A 10572-nucleotide genomic window follows, 5' to 3' on the forward strand; every position below is an offset into this window, starting at 1 on the left:
CTCCAGGGAGAATAGGTGACTGGAGGTCTTTGCATCCAGTTTTCCTTTCATTGTTATAAGTATTGATGTCAGGATGGTCCTGCATCTTTTAGGAGTCGTCTGACTCTAAGGGAGAAGAAAACTCCAGCAGCCAGTCAGCCTTTCTCATCAGGAGGGCTGCTCACTGGACATTCCCACAGTGCCAGCTGCCAAAAGAGCACATACCCAGGAGGGCTGTGCGTCCCAGGGCGCCCACCTCCAGGCCACACAGGCCCCTCCCCCAGGTACAGCCTCTGGGCACCTGTGGGGTTTGTGGAGAACAGGATGCTTATCCCACTGAAGGCGCAGAGAACCCGCTTCTTGGTTTCAGGGAAAAGTAGGGCTTGACCTGTGGGCACCTTGGCCTTAAACACGAAGGCAGGTGGGCCAGGAATTGGAAGAACTTGGATTCACATCCTGGCTTTGCTGCATATGAGGTGTGTGGCTTTGGAGAATTCACTTGACTTCTTTGACCTTCAGTTTTCTCAGTTTTAAAATAGAAATAATGCTGTGCACTTCACAGGTGTATGGTGAAGGTAACCAAGACAATACATGAGAAAGCTCCAAGTCCCACGGCAGCCCACGGCGGACACCAGCAGCCGTCTGCTCCGTTAAATCCGCTTGAGTGGGCCAGCCTTTGTCGGGCAGCACCCGTCTGTGGGGTAGGATTGTCCTTGCTGCTCATGAGGAAATCCACATGTTCTGCCTAAAGCCTTGCAAATGGGACCATCTCCTTTACAGAGGTTCATACCACTTGACCAGGGCCTCCCAAGGACTGTGTCCTGCTGTCTGAAACCCTGCGGAGATGTAGGAATCACCTACAGATGGGGAAGTTGAGCCTGGAATGGGAAATCTGTGGGCGATTGCCAGCCTCTTCCCTTGGCCCTGTCCCAGGTTCCCTCCAGTCCCTTCCCGAACTTGGAGCAGCACCCGCAGAGGGGCTTGGGCCTGCCTTCCTGGGCGCCTGGCCCTGGGCCTGGGCTGCAGTCCCCTCCCACAGGGAGTCCAATGCCAACAGTCATATTGCTTCTGCTTTAGGGGGAAAAGCACAGATGCCAAAGTGCCTGCCTCATCAGCGGGGGACCCTCCTGCAGGGATGGGCTCCTGAATGCGAGCTTTGTCTACCCTGCCTGTTAGTCACTGTGACAAAGAGACCGAAGGAGACTGGAGCCCAGCGTGGATTCTTTGGCCAGGACGTCACGTCGTGGAGCATACAAACAAACCCTGGTTCCAATACCTCCAAGCTCTCCTGCATAGACTAAAACTTGCAAAAGGCGCCTGAGATGTCCCCATTCAACCCCAGAAATGACAGGACTCGGAGCTCCATTTCCTCCCACCCAAACCCCGTGCCCTGCTCTTCTCTGCATGTAAGGCCCCCGAGGGCAAGGAATGTGTCTTTCCCTCCTTTGGGGTCCCCTGCATGCCAATGGTGCATACTCATGCCCATGCCAGGGTTCACCAAGGGGTTCAAACTGATAGCTCCCCACGAGCTTTGGATTCCAGGAGACTCCTTTCCTGCAGCTGGCCCAGTTATAGCCCGTGTCACTGGAAAGGTATCCATCCCTGATACCTCAGCACGGACGTCAGTTAAGAACCAAACTTCCCCTGTGGGCGGGACAGGTCAGAGCACGCCTGTGCCAGAGCTACTCAATGTCATGGGGAATCCTGTCTGCTGCCTCCCCCATCAAAATTCCTTGTTTCCTGGCCAGGGCCTGGGGTAACAGGGCCCTCCGACTGCATCTCCTGTGCAAACAACGGAGAGGAAAGCAGCAAGAGGTCGAGCCTGGAGCCTCGGGCTCCTGTGTGGGGGTCTTACCATGACCCTCTCTACTCTCCCCTGCCAGGCTGTACTGGGGTCCTGTGGTGTCCTTGAACTTTCATTTCCTTCCAGTGGCTCTGAAGAATTCTAATGAGGCTCCTTCCTCACCTCACTGACTTTGGTGAGGGAGCAACAAATCAGAATCTAATGCAGTATTCCTTCTCTAGAGGAAAATCTTTATGCAGAAGGGTTCATTTGATGTTTTGGGAATTTGCCAAGGACTGAAATGCAGCCAGTCTTTTTAAAGGTTCCTCCTCTCCCTCTGTGTGTGTGTGTGTGTGTGTGTGTGTGTGTGTGTGTTCCATACAGCCATGCAACCTAACTCTTTGTTAATGCACACACACACATGCGCACACACAGAGGCTTTGGCCAACTATGAGGGGTCTCCATGTTATGAAGGAAATGAGTAAACAGCTTCAACATTTTTGTTTCCCTCTGAGGCTTGCAAAGAAGGTGTTAAGAGCACAAGATTTAAATCATAAACTTTATTAAAAGCCAAACAACCCAATCCGTGATTCTTGCCAACTTGGACAGTCTGTGAGGTAAAGCTACACTGAGCTAATCTAGAAGGAATCGAGTGGAGGAAGACAACAGGGGAGTGGGCCGCATCCAGCCTATGAAGGGTGGGGTGGGGGCCTCCAAGCTCTGACTCACCCCCCACTCGGAGGGCCCAGGAGGATGGGCAGGAGCCCCGCTAGGACCTTTAAACTACTGATTCTGTGTGTTTTTTATTAAATTTATTGGGGTGACATTGCCTAGTAAAATTATATAGGTTTCAAGTGTACGTTTCTGTAATACATCACCTGTATATTTCACCCAGAGTCAGTTCTCCTTCCATCACCATGTATTTGATCCTTTTTACCCTCATCTACCACCTCCACCCCTCTTACCCTCTGGTAAACTGCTGATTCTTTTTTCTACATTTCCTCATACTATTTTCTTAACAAATGGAGCCTCATTTATGCCTAAAGGACTCACGACAAGGTAGGGCAGCGTCGGCTCCAACAGCCCTAGAACAGGCCAGAATTGCCCACTGAGTAGCACGTGACAGACAAGCAGGAGAGGAAGCCCCAGGCCTCAGCCGCTGGGCTCCTCTCCACACAATCTGAGGACAGTCCTCTCCTCCGAAGACTAGCTGCCTCTCTGCTAGCCCAGCATTTCTCAAGACCCAGAACTAGGAATAAGACCCAGAACTAGGAATAAGATCCGGCCGGCAAGGAGTTCTAATCCAGATGGGAAATCAGAACAAAGACATGAATCCACAGTGAGCGATGGAATCCTGCACAGGATCAGAGTGGAGGGGACCCACCCACCAGAAGAGCTCTCAGCACAGGAGGACACTCTCACCTCCAACCCACATTCAGCTACATGCCATCCTCCCCAGTGACCTGCCACGCAACACATGGCCCAGCTCCTGTCCTCGATCTGTTTCGACTCCTGAGGACATGTCTGCACCACTAGGGTCTCTTATGATTTTTGTGTCACTGAACTTGCACATGCGTCATCTCTCCTCTCTGACATAAGCTTGCCAAGCAGAGGAACCCCACTCTGCAGAGCCCTGCACACCTGGGACAGGAGCTGTTCCATCCCACACCTGACATAGGCCTTCCATCCCTGAGCCGGCCCCTCTGGGCTCTTTGGCCCGAGGGAACCGCTGAGGACCTGAGGACAGAATGGCGGCAAGAGGCAGGGAGGGAGCTTCAGTCAGTGGGCTCGGGACCGTTCTGATCTTTTTCTGGCCAGTTAGACTGCAGTGGCTGAATATCAGGAGACCCCTGAACTCTCCCGTCTTAACAAAAAGCACTGGTTACTAACAGGTGTTAGAAATCAGCAGCACGGCTTGGGGTCACTGCAGCACTCTGACAGACCTCCTCAGTGCAATCTCCTGGGAGTACGGAGGACCTTGTCCAGAATTTCTGAGACCTTCAAAGCTCTGAGGCACGGCAATGGGTCTGGCGGGACTTCATCTAATCCCCTTGCATGTGTTTCTAGGTGTCTCTGTAAATAGCGATTAAGTATTCTTACTGAATATGTGTCTTCAAACCAGGGCTTCTATTAAATGTAATTACTTCCTCCTGGAGCTTTGAATTCTCCTTCCTAAGACTGAGACAAGGAGAGGAGAGGCGTGTGCAGGAGCCTTGCCAGGGAAGTGAGGCCCCAGAGGTGGTCACACCCGCTGCAGTGACTGCTCGCACTTGCTCTGAAGGCCAGGAGATACCCCAGGACCTGCCCCCTCGGCCCTCCTCGCCCACACCTGCCGCTAACTAGCCCGTGGCAACAGCGCCTCCAATCCCTCACCTGTCAAACCTTTCCCAGCAGCTGCCCTTATGTTCTTTCTCTCCCACTTTCTCCCTTTGCTTAAAAAGATCACACCACAAAAATGTTTTCCTCTCTTCTCCATATGTAGCAACCAGATCAGGAAACCGCAGGGCCAGGAACCACTAGGACCGCAAGCCGGAGCGGCTCCAGGCAGGTGCTGACCAGAGGCGGTTTCAAGGTCTGATCTATTCCCAGCAGGGCTGGGAAGGAATTTTCCTGGGTCCCCAGGATACAAAATCCCAGCTGTGGCAGCCTGGCCAGGGTGGGGGGGAAGTGTCCTGACCCAAACTCCTTTATTTATGTTCTGTGTCTCTCACCAGCCTTTTGAGGTTTGCTGATATGTGTTGGTCTCTAGGTTTACGTCAGTCTCTGTTGACTGTGGGTAACTTTAGTTACCAGAGCAAACCCAGACAGCCAGCTCCCCAGTGTGCCACCTAACAGCTCCCACCAGCTGGGCTTTGCATGAGGTCCTGCTCTTTCTTCACTGAGCACCCCCTTCAAACACAGACTGCTCCTAGTTCTCACGAAGCGGCCCTGGATTTGTTGTTATTTTTCACAGTGGCCCTTTTTGAGTTTTAAAAATGAGAATTAGAAGGGAGTAATTTATATGACTACCTCAACAAGAGGTTATTTATATGAGAACATACAGAATCCTTGATCATCCAGCGGCCGACTTAAAGGGAAGGAAAGCGCCCTTTACTACGTGCTTATGATGAGTCGGACACAGCTCGCCCTTTACACGTGTTACTGCGGAGCCCTGTCCACGTTTCGTACAGATGCTCCATGGAACACAGACCTCATCTGTTTTATCATCAGTGAACCCCTGCACGTACAAAAGTGGCTGGAGCATTCTAGGTGCTCGATAAAATGTGTTCCATCAAGGAACTAGAAGGAAGTGGAGGCTGCGAGCAGGATGCCACGGACGGGGAGGGAGTCACCCCGCAGCCAGATGGGAGCCCAGGCCTGCCCGTCCGGTCCCGCCCTCCCCACATCTTCCTCATCTTCCCTGGATGTAGCTTGTGCGCTACATTCAAAGGCTACCACTAAATGGTATGGTGGTTCCACAAAAAATTAAACATGGAACCACCCTATGATCTGGCGATCCCACTTGTAGGTGTGTACCCCAAAGAATTGGAGGCAGGTTCTCAAGGAGATATTTGTACACCCATGTTCACAGCAGCATTATACACAGTAGCCGAAAGGTGGAAGCAAGCCAGTGTGTCTATCTGTGGATGAACGGATAAAACAAAGTGTACATATGATGGAATAGTATTCAGCCTTAGAAAGGAAGGAGATTCTGACCCCTGCCACCACATGGATGAACCTTGAGGATATTATACTAAGTGATTAAGCCAGACGCAAAAAGACAAATACTTTATGATTCCTCTTAGACGAGGTCCTTAGAGTAGGTAAAGTCATACAAACAGAAAGTAGAACGGTGGGTGCCAGGGGCTGGGGAGGGGGCATGGGGAATTAGTGTTTAATGGAGACAGAGGTTCCGTTCAGGAAGATGAGAAAGTTCTGGAGATGGATGGTGGTGCTGATGGCACAGCAGTGTGAATGCACTCAAGCCCCTGAACTAACTATACACTTAAAAATGGTTAAAATGGTTAACTTTTATGTTATGTTCATTTTACCACACTGAAAAACTAATATAAAATAAATACAGACAGAAAGTAGAATAGAGTTTTCGTTGGGGGTGATGAAAAGGTTTTGGGTATTGACTATGACGACAGCTATACAACATTGTGAATACATTTGTGCCACTGCATTGTATACCTACAAATGGTTAAGATTATTAGTATTATGTATTTCTTACCACAATAAAAACTCTTTTTTAATCAAAAGGCTACCCCCACACCCGACCCTCACAGTCTTGGGCATGGCTTTGGTCATTGTCGCTTCCTCATCTAGAATCGCTCAAAGGCTCCTCAGTAGGCACCAAGGCCAGTCCACGGGACTGGCTGCTGCCCGCAGGCCTCCCCAACCCCCAGTCTTCCCGGGCCACTGACCTCTTCGCTTGACCCAGTTTGGGGCTCCCATCTCCGCCTGCCTGCCTGCCTCCATCCGGTCCCTCCTATTGCCCCAGGCTGTGTGGCCACTCTTTCAGCCTCCCCTCATCTACTCTAAAAGTAGACCTTCCAAAGTGTGTCTTCTAGTTTCCAAACAGGAATAGGGCACGAGGAGGTTGAGCAAACTACCTCTTGTTAGATTTGTTTGGTTCAGAGCAGAAACCTCCTGAGGAATTCACTTTATATTAGAAGTAAAGAAAGGCTGCTTTGTATTAAGGGCATCCTAAGAGAGCGGTGGGGGTTGCCGTAACTTCCCTCACATTGCAGGAACCTCTCAACTACACATCTCTTACTCTCTAAGGCAGTCAGTTCTATTTTTGAACAGATTTTTATGTTAGAAAAGTTTTCCTTACATATTCATAGATGAGTAGAACTGGAAAAAGTCTTGAGAATAACCCTCTCCTGTCTCTTCATTTTAAACAGAATGAGGACTAAAAATCCTAAGCAATGTGGTCAAGGTCCCACGGCCACTTAGTGGCAGCCCCGGATCCCTGCTCTCCAGCCCAGGGCTCCCTCCAGCATGGCACATGGGACCTCTGAGAGGGGAAACCTGGGCCCAGCTAAATCAGACACCAGCTGGGGTCTGTTCCCTACAGCCGGGGCCCTTCTGATCTCCTGACAATGCGCCCCCTGCAGGGGAACCTCCCTGTCCACAGGCAGTGAGCACATCTTCCCAAGGTTAACCGGAGAGTCAGTCAACTAGAGGCCAGACATAGGCTGAGCACGGATCCCATGCCCCAGCCCTTTCCACCTCCACAAGAACTGATCTGTTCTCTGAGAAATAGCAAAGATCAATACCATGTACTCCACCTGGAAATGGATGCCCCAGGGGGACCTCGGATGGAAGCTGTGCCTCATTTCATTTAATAAGCTGTCGTCATCTAGTGGAGATGGCAGAAAACTGTTGCAGCTTCCAGGCTATAAGATTCAGCTGGATTCAAAAATTGCCAGCAACTACAAGTGCAGATGTAAATCTTTGGGACCCGATGGGGAGTCACCCATTCCCCATTAAGGAGCCTTAAACGAAATCTGCTGCCTACATTGCACCAAATTCAAGTACTGTATCTGACAAAAATGCTAATATGTATTCAACTTCATGCATAGCCTCTGAAATGGCTGGAGAAAAAGCACTAACTTTAAAAAATGAATCTCAACTCAACTGTAACACATATGGATTAGACTTTCAAATAAGCTATTGTGGTATCTGAAAAATAAGAAGACACAAAAATATTTACACTTTTATGGCGTGAATGCAGGACGCCTCCCTGACTGGAAGTACTGGTGCGTATGCCCGCAGCATCGGGCGCCGTGCCCCTGTGCCCCCGTCCCAGCAGATAATCCACACAAAAAGAAAATGAGTCTAATTTGAGTGAACCGATATAGGGTCCTAGGATTTAATAATTTCTTTTCGAAGTGTGTTCAGAAACACTTTAATAGCTTCCTCTAATGTTTTTGCTGCCAATTAACATTAATTGTTGTTTTCTTGTTGTTTTACTGTTGCTGTTGGAACCTCCAGAACAGACGTTGGCAAACTTTTTCTGTAAAAACCAGATAGTAGATATTTTAGTCATGGTCAGATTCATGGGCAGTCACACAGGACCCTGGATTCAGAGGGGCCACCTCACTTGGCTCTACTGTTGCCATTGTGGAATTCTTTTCTTTTTTTTTAACAAGAAGCCCTACGTTTTCATTTTGCATCCCAAATTTTATAGCCAGAGTTGATCTCGGGCTTTGTAGCCCATACAGTCACATGCAATTGCTCAGCTGTGCTAAAACAGCCAGAGGCAATACATAAACAAATATGTGTGACAATAAAACTTTATTTGTAGACCTGAAATTTTAATTTCATATAATTTTTCACACGTCGTGAAATATTATCCCTTTAAAAAATGTTTTTTCAACCACTTAAAAATGTAGAAGCCATTTTCAGCTTGCAGGCCATGCAAAAATAGGCAGTGGGCTGGATTCAGCCCCTGAGGTACAGTTTGTTGACCTCTGGCCTAGACAAAATCCTGGCGATGCCATATTTTCCTCTTGTCACAGTTCTGGACAGGGGCCCAAATTCCTGGGAATTTTCCTGGCTTGCTCTACACAGGTTGTGCTAGTATGCCGTCATACTGGTCAGGAATGGGGTATTATCAGTAATAGAGCTGTGTGTGTCTACACTGCTGTGAAGAGGATGAAAATGTACCTTTCAGCAACACTTTTCCAGGGAATTCACTTATTCCTTCTGATACAGACCTGACCGAACTAATGGAAGCAGAGCTGGAGGTCCAGCCATCACTCCTTCCTCTTCTTCCCTCCCTCAACAAAGCCACCTGTACTCCCCAGAGTTGTGGTCCGGGATCTGCTTCTGCTGGACCAGAGAGCAGGAGGGACACTAGAGACCTCAGCGTTCACACATGTGGCTAAGTCCGTCTCTAGAACCCCCTCACGCAGACTAGAGCCTCCTTGGCGGTTTTCTGGAGAGCGAGGTTACATGGCAGAGCCCCCTCTGACTTCTGAGGGCCAAGGCCCAAGGAACTTGCCTCTGAAGGTCACCCCTTGAGCAGATGACCCCAACGTCCTACTGTCTCACGGGGTCCTAGAGCCTTTGGGAAGCACCCAGAGAGCAGAAAGCAGAGGTGGCTTTTCCTGCTCACTGTTGTTGACACAAGCTTACTTTCCAGTCACCTCAAAGCCTCAGTGCTGACTGCTGTCAGGAAAGCCCAAGTCACTGACTAATTCTTCTTCCATTGCACTTTCTGTAGCTCCCTCCTAACTTACTCATCCCGAGAGAGAGATGACCACAGCTATGAGAGCTTGTGTCTGAGTTCACTCCAGACGTGGGCCAAGTCAGCTCCCCAAGGAAGGTAACAATTGCCAAGGAACTCATCCTGAGGAGAGAGGTGGGAGGGTGAGCTATTGTGAGGAGATTGCAAATCTTGGGTCCTTTGCAACTCAAACTTCTCCGCAACAGAAGAGAAGCAAGAAAAAAGTCAATGGCAGCTGGGCCCCAAGCCACCAGCACCCCAGCGGTGACTGTGTCTGGGGTAGGACCGTCCAAAGAGCTGAGCCTGAGGTAGGACCGTCTGAGGTAGGACCGTCCAGGGGCAAAGGTGGATATGCAATTGATGGTATGAGAATAAGCTCTCATGGCTAGTGGCTGTTTTAAAATCACTTAGCAAACTGAGCTAAGGGCTGTTGAGCATACGAAACAGTGTAAGCTAAGGAACTTAGCATCTGGTTAGAGAGGTAAACCTAACATAGAAATGTACATTTAATGTCAGCACAAGGCCATATGTGGTAAATTCACAATTCACTTACTCAGCAAGCCTGTACCTACTGTGTGCTAAGTAGAGACTTAAGATCTTGAGTGTGAAGAATGGGGGCGCCCTGCCCTGGGTATTGGGGTAGTCAGGGTGGGCTTTGTGGGTGGTGAAGCCGAGTCAGTGCAGATGGGCAGACTGTAGATAGGCTCAGAACAGTAGGAGCTAAAAACTATGTGCAAGGCAGTATGGGGGCCATAAACTATTTCAGTTCGAGGAGACAGCTTATGTGGAGAGCCGTGGAGAGCAGATATTTCTCAAGGAGGCAGCTTAAGTGCTTGAGCACCAAACTGGGGATTTAGTCTTCATTCAGTGTTCACCCAGATGTACAGGCTGGAGAGTGACAAAAGTGTTTAAAGAAGGACGTAGCTTTCAGAGCACAGGGATTTGTACTGATTAGCTTACTCGTACATGATGACATCAAGCATGGACCATTCGGTTAGTAGGGATTGAAATAAGGGCATAGGGCTTGTTTCTGAGACGATGGTAACTTTGGCAGGCAAAGCAAAATCTTGACCATTTATTTCTAAAGTGAACAGGCTTTATTTACGGTCAGACAGACTTGGTTTTAAACACAATTCCACCATTTTGGGCCTTGGTCTCCTTGTCTGTGAAATGAGATAATACATACGAGGTCTGACAATTAAGTTCCCAAACTTGTTGCAACGATGTCACTAACCTTTTTTGATATCAGAGGGATTATTCATTATGAATTTGTACCAACTGGACAAACAGTTAACCAAGTTTACTATTTGGAAGTGCTGAAAAGGCTGCGTGAAAAAGTTAAATGACCTCAACTTTTCGCTAACAATTCATGGCTCTTGCATCACGACAATGCACCAGCTCACACGGCACTGTCTGTGAGGGAGTTTTCAGCCAGTAAACATAACTGTATTGGAACACCCTCCCTGCTCACCTGATCTGGCCCCCAGTTACTTCTTTCTTCACCTGAAGATAAAGGAAATATTGAAAGGAAGACATTTTGATGACATTCAGGACATCAAGGGTAATACGCCGACAGCTCTGATGGCCATTC

This window comes from Rhinolophus sinicus, chromosome 1 (assembly GCF_057876585.1).
Source record: "Rhinolophus sinicus isolate RSI-liver-muscle chromosome 1, RSI-T2T, whole genome shotgun sequence".
NCBI lineage: Eukaryota > Metazoa > Chordata > Mammalia > Chiroptera > Rhinolophidae > Rhinolophus > Rhinolophus sinicus.